The 6,832-nt window shown below is 41.7% G+C and overlaps 1 protein-coding gene and 1 non-coding gene across 2 annotated transcripts in view; both read left to right on the top strand.

Annotated features, from left to right (window-relative positions):
• Positions 1–6,832, top strand: part of KCNMA1 (potassium calcium-activated channel subfamily M alpha 1) — a 1,099,869-nt gene that overhangs the window by 587,036 nt on the left and 506,001 nt on the right. The window lies entirely within an intron of this gene.
• On the top strand, positions 5,115–5,197 carry LOC115870035. Its single transcript, XR_004046504.1, has one exon. It is a non-coding gene; the product is annotated as a small nucleolar RNA SNORD86 (small nucleolar RNA).

Raw genomic sequence — 6,832 nt, 5'->3', positions numbered from 1 at the left:
CCATGTGGGCTTTATTGCTTCTGAGCTTGATGGCCGCTTGATTACCTTCAAGCCTTTAAGACCCCAGAGGCTATACTTTTTGATAGCCGAGCACCATCAGCTTTCTTCACCACAGTTGAATCCCATGCTGGTTTGTCCAAATGAGACACAATGGCTGGAACAATGGACTCAAACATAGGAACAATGGTGGGGATGGTGCAAGACCAGGCAGGGTTTCACGCTGTTGTACAGAGGGTCTCTATGAGTGGGAACCAACTCAACAGCATCCAACAACAACCACACCTGGTTTGTCCAGTGGGTTGCCCCACCTAGCATGGCAGCTTTAAGAATGGGTTGGCCTGGCAATTGTGGGAGAACATAGACTTTGCAATAAGCCAGTACTAGAAATCAAATTCAACTCTGCCTTTTTAGGTAACTTGGAAAAGGTATAAGCTCTGCAATCTTAGAATCTCCATCTATACAGTACAATGATGTTATCTTCCTGAAGACGCCATGGTGAAGGCCAGTAAATTCCCGAGCACAGGCCTGGCATGCAGACTGAACAAATGCTCTTTGCTCCTCCATTATCATCGAGGGAACTTAAGCAGTCTGCTTTTAAATATTACTGTTTTGGGCAATGGGTCTTACTCTCTCCAAATGCTCTCTTCCAAAATGCTCTCTTCCAAATGGATTTTCCTGCCAAATCATACTTAGACTAAATTAATTTTAAAATGCCAATAAGATTATACTGCGTATCAATTGATGGGGGATGAGGTGAATCTTCATGGCAAGATTGTCATGCACATTAAAAATAGCCTATGATATTGAGACTCCTACCTTGGTTTACTTTGCATTGAGTCCATGGTTTAGCTTGGACTTGAAGTCGTTGTTGTCCCTCATATTCCTTCAAGATCAAGGCTTCCTCATTTACCCTAAAAAAGTGAAAGAAAATAAACCCCCAAACTTTCCTCTAACTTTCAAAGAGTAAAAAAAAAATTATATTCCTTATTATATATGCCTATATAAAAATTTCATAATGAATTGTTCTTTTTTCAATCCTTAGGAAGTACTGAAGCCAACCCTTTACTAAGAATGTATCCCTTGTCTTAGTTGGATAATTTTGCTGTAACCAAATATACATATATATATTCCCACAAGATTGTGGCTTTAAAGAAGAGGATATTTTTAAGTTAATGTTTATTTATTTTGCTCCCTGACATTCTCTGAGAGATTGGAGGTACATAACAAGAGTGCTTACAATTCAAGAGAAAGCAGTGAAAACTTGCTTGAGCGAGATGACGAGGAAGAAAAGCAGGGAAGGAGGCATCACCCTATCTAAAGACAGAGCACACTGGCAGAGGAAGAACAGGAATTTCTTGTGTCAAGATTTTTGAGGCTAGAAGTATAAATCAAGACATTCACTCTAGGTTATTTCTTGTAAGTAGCCCCAGGCATTCTTTAACAGCTCTTATATAGTACTGTCTGTATTCTGCTTTTCTGTTCCGTTCTATTCGGGTGCTATTTCTATTTTGTTCTTATTATAAGGCAATACTCAAAAGGCATTAGTCTTAGGACCCTACCCCAATATGAAGATTCCATGGATAACAGAAGCAGTTAAACCCTCAGCTACCTGCTGTCATCAAGCTGATTCTGACTCATAGTGACCCAACAGGAAAGAGTGTAACTGGCCCATTGGGTTTCTCAGGCTGTGTGTATTTACAGAGCAGGCTGCTACATCTTTTTCCTGTGGAATGCTCTTGGGTTTGAATTACCAACCTTTTGATTAGCAACTGCGTGCTTAATCAGTCCCAGCTTAATTAAGGTGGCCACTTGAGCCCAACCAGAGCCTCTCCGAGTGTGACAACAGCTTTAGAAAGGTCTGAGTCTCGCAAACCCTCCGGAGCAGTTCTACTCTGCACACAGGATCGCTTCTGAGTCCGAATTGACTTGATACAAGTGAAAACTCCTCTTTCCAAGCAGGGCTCTCTTTAGAGGCGGGGCTAGGAGTTCCACATGACTTTTGGGTCTTTAGAGGGCGGGGCTAGGAGTTCCACATGACTTTTGGGTCTTTATAGGGCGGGGCTAGGAGTTCCACATGACTTTTGGGTGATACAGTTTTGGACTTGAGAAGGGAGGTTGCCTATTGACTAGAGGGGATGCAAGTGAAATTTTAAGGCCCATCACTGATAGTGGTAAATATGGAAGAGATTAGGAAAAGCAGTGAGAATGTTTCGACCCAATGTAGAGTTATTCTAGAGCATGATAAAGTAAGTAATCAGTGAAACAGGCCCGTATTTCAATATGCCTTCAATGGATACTCTTTACCTGGTTGTTTGCTGCAGAGACCCGTACGGGGGAAGGATAGATAGTGTTATAAAAGTACCTCAGAGACCCTGGCTACCCTCCTCCTCTTTTTTCTGATGTCCTTTTGCCAGTCTCACCTCTTCACTACTTTTGCCAAATATTGTTCTGGGCACATATAGAAGTGCTCTCCCTGAAAATCTCATTTTCCCACCTTACAACTTTTGTAGCAATCTTTTTATATATTTGGTTTCAGGTGACTGACCAGTATATATACCCACCCGTAATTCATCCCTGACTGGGAATTTTGTAAAGATTTAAAAATTGAATACTCTGTTTGTGGCAGACATTATACTTATCCTATATAGTCACCTTGAAGTATCACTTCACTTAATCGTCACAACAATCTGTAAGGCGGGGCCACTATTAGCCACCACTTGTCTGTCAGTTTGTTGTAGTATGATGACTTGCGTTTGGAATTCTGGAAGGTATGCAGCTGGTATTTCAAATAGTAACAGAGTTCCATATGGTGGACAGATTGCAGTACAACTTACAAAGTTAAACAATCAAGGAAGAATGGTCTGGCAACCTAATTCCAAAAATTGTCCAGTGAAACCCTGTGTAGGACAACTGAATGTTGTCTGATATGATGACAGAAGATGAACCCTCTAGGCGGAAAAGCACTGAAGATGCACTTCGACTGTGACAGTGAACTCCAAAGCTCAGGAAGACGACTCAGAGGCAGACAATGTACCATTCTGTTGGATCTGTGGTGACCGTGAACTGAAGCCAACTTAATGGCATCAAACAACAATATCAATTATTATACACATTTCACAAATGAGAAAATGGAGACATGGAGAGATTACAGTGGCTAGATTGAACCAAAGGAGGATTTTGAATCCAGATCTACTACTGAATTGGATAAAATCCCATAATGTTGCTTGTAAGGCTAGGGATTCAGACCCCTGATGATGTAAAACAAAGTAGAACCCACTTTGGGGAAATTTGATCCTAAAAATTCACCTATACCAATTCGGATGATTTATTTCTAAATAAGATTATGGTTATAATGAAGTGCAAGTATCCACTGGTAAGTCATTGTGAGAACTGGTGGAATTTACCTATCTATAAAGATGTTTCTGTTTTCCTTGGGCTCACAGTAGGTTCATTTAAATCCCTATAGATTTTAGGGTTTCTTAGATTACTTAGGGGTTTTAAAACCCCAGAGGCTATACTGTATTTTTCATTTGGCTATACCATCCTAGTCACTGGCTAATAACAAAGCTTCATTGAAGTATTCCTGGAAGTTCATGAGCAGATTTTGGGTCCTGGTGAACCTGAAAACCAGAACCTGGATTTCAGCAGATAATTACTTAAGAAAGATTGCTTCTCCTGCTTGTATCTAATTGTAAAAATTCAGGAACCTAATGGGGTAATTTTCCCTCCTCTTTTTCCCGTGGGCATCAAATGGCTTATCTCTGGTTGTTTCCAGAGTTGTTGTTGTCAGTGGCAATGACATTCACAAAATACTGATCTAATATGCTACAAAACTCCAGGCTATGGACTGGCAAAGAAAATTCTCCCTTAAGAAAAGAGGAAGTTGAGCTATATAAAAAGACAATGAGCTTTTCCTTAATTACTCCCTTAAAAGTATGTCTGACTTTTAAGATGAACTAAATATAGAAAAATAGCATATTTGATCCTGAAGGAGGTTTACCTCTTTCAAAGAATGCAGCAATTTTTCTTCTGGATGCGGATTATTAGTAAAATTGAGACCATGAAAAACTCCAATTATGTACTCAAGAGTGTGTGGTGTAGCCCCAACATAGCTTCTCTATGTTCTTTGCTTGAAGCCCCTTGAGGAATAAACAGGTTCTCCCAGAGCCACCATGATTTATTCTTCTCTCCTGAAAGCATTGAGTCCGCGGCTAGATGTGAGTATTTGGGAAAGATGAATGACTCCCAATGGTCATGTGCAGATTACTTAGTGCCAGTTGTCAGTTCTTTTCTCCCCAGGAAGAGGTTGAAAATGAGATTGTTGCAGACAGACTTTCTATGATAAATGGCTTTCTGAGTGAGAAATTGCTTTCAGAGCTGAACCTCCTCAAATCACCCTGAGACATGTTTTTGACTGCTGCCGCATACTTGAGAGAATGAGGCATTGGGATCTCCTGCCAAGGTCGGTCAAATAGGATGTCTCCGAGGTGGAGACAAAACAAGACAGGGACTATTGTTTCTGGAATGTACATTTGGGGAGGTCGTTTCAGCTGTTGCTAAACACCAGCACACAAGGCTCAAAACATTTCTGGTTTGTTAACAATATTACAATCTGAGAGAAGATGAGGCCAGTAAGGCTTGTGGGTAGTGGTCAATTCTGGATTGTTATGTTATTTCCATGTAAAACTGCTATTAATGAGGCAACTAATGTCAGGTATAGATTTAACAGTGTTATGTACACACAGGATGGACAGGAACACGTCATATACTGTTCTTAACTTTTTATTGAGGCTTCTGAAAAACCACAAAAATACCATACCATTCTTTTGTATTATTTGTCATTTCAAAAGAGATTAAATGCCATGTCTAAAATCTCAGAGGAATTTTAGAGTTTAACCTTTTGAGGTTCACAGATTTCCCCTTGTGCCCCAAGTTTTTGAAAGAATAGAGGCCTCCTATATTAAGATCACGTATCGCTTGGTCCCTGGTTGGTGCAAATAGTTAACACCCTCAGCTGCCAATCTAAAGGTTGAAGGTTCCACTCTACCAAGAGGTACCTTGGAATGAAACCTTGGCAGTCTATTTCAAAAGCCTCTGCCATTGAAACATATGTAGATCAAGATGGTGGCTGACCAGGACCTCTGACTTATACATCTCTGCTATAGAGCTTATGGGTTGCCCTAGTGTCTGAGTGATTCCCAGAGTCCAGCAATAAGGACTAAGCTTACAGAGCTCTAAAGAAAAGGGGGAGCCCCCCAAATATGGATGCATTTTCTACTCCATCGTTGGTCAAGCAGTTGCCACCGACAAAGGCAGCTTCTTGCAAAGCCTAACAATGGGTGCAGTATTACTTCAGGAATTGGTTGTTTCTCCAAAGTGTCTGTGAGCAGAGGAAACAGCTGTCAGTATTGCTAGGAAGCTGGAGAAAGAGAAAAAGAAATGCTTGAAAAATAAAAGAAATGACTGACATGGCTGCATGCGTATTTCTGGAAAACAGCAGTAATTTTCCTGAAGAGAATGAGGAACGAGAGAACTCACCAGAGAGACGATTGTATTACACATCTGTTCAAGAAGCCCCCAAACAGATAATAATGGGTGAAAGATCCAAAGCGAAGAAAAAGCAAAGGAGAATGGAATGGAAGACCCATCTAGCTCCACTCTAGCTAAATCCAAGGAAAAGGAATCTTTTTTTTCCAATAAAGACTTTGTGGTAGTAACATAATCTGGTGTCAACTTGCAAAGGGGTGAAGTCTAGCCTGTCAATCAAGTTGCAGCTTGATGACCTCATTTGGAAGTGCCATGGAGATCAATAGCTCACTGGAGGCCAGATACAGACACTCTCTGCTTTGTCTTCCTGCTGACAAAACAATGGAGCTATGCTAGAGCCCTGGGGCTGCAGGAGCCTTGTGGAGACCCCTGCCAGCATTGAGATGTTTCCATTACCACTGGCTCCCCAAGACTTTCCACCCACTGGCCTGTCATCTTCCTGTATTCGGCATCATTGCATGTGTTGCATGAGTTTGAAGAGGTATTTATTGATTGGTATCAGCCATATGGGCTAAAATTGGACTTATGGACTTGATCTGGACTGGGCTGGGATGTTTGCCCAATATGCAATTACTCTTTGATTTAAAGTTCCCTATCACATAGAGATGAGTGTCTATGGATTTGTTTCTCTAGTCTACCCAGCCTAACACAGACGTGGCTAGTAGTGATCTCATCACCAGGAATTTCTTCAAGAGGAAGACATCTTTCCCCCAAAATTAACCAGTTGGTGATCATGAAGAAGCAGCTAACAACCGGAGTGTCCCCCAACTCACTCCCAAAGAAGAAATTTCCTTCCAGGGGCCGCCAATCAGCAGTAAACAGAAAAGGCTGTGAACAGCAGCAATAGTAGCTCCACAAAAACAAACAAATAAAACAAGTAACCTCGGAGAGATCAGAATGGACATTCCTTGGGAGTGTAAATTCAAGGTATGCCACCGATCTTTTCGTTTGTTGTCCTGTGCTGGCTGGGGCGTTGCTGTGGTTCTGGAAGCTGTGCCACCGGAGTGTCAAATACCGCTATGGTCCCCATAGCTGTCAGGTTTCAGAGAGGATGCCTGAGCTGGATTCTGAGTCTTTGGAGGCATCCTGCCTTTCAACACTGATGAGGAGCCAGCTGTGCTTTTCTCCTGTGGTGGTCTCTAACTCCACAATCCTTTTCATTTAGTGGGAAGGTGTCTCGCACGAGATGAGTTCTTCTTCAGTGCTTACCTCTCACTCCAGGGACTTGGAGAGGGCCCCTAAGAAGAGATGTGTAAATCCATGTGCCCAGATCTAGCTTCAGAAC

The sequence above is a fragment of the Echinops telfairi genome, unplaced genomic scaffold, assembly GCF_000313985.2.
Source record: "Echinops telfairi isolate 266 unplaced genomic scaffold, ASM31398v2 ScPeMD7_70;HRSCAF=299, whole genome shotgun sequence".
NCBI lineage: Eukaryota > Metazoa > Chordata > Mammalia > Afrosoricida > Tenrecidae > Echinops > Echinops telfairi.
This window is presented reverse-complemented; position numbering and strand designations above follow the sequence as displayed.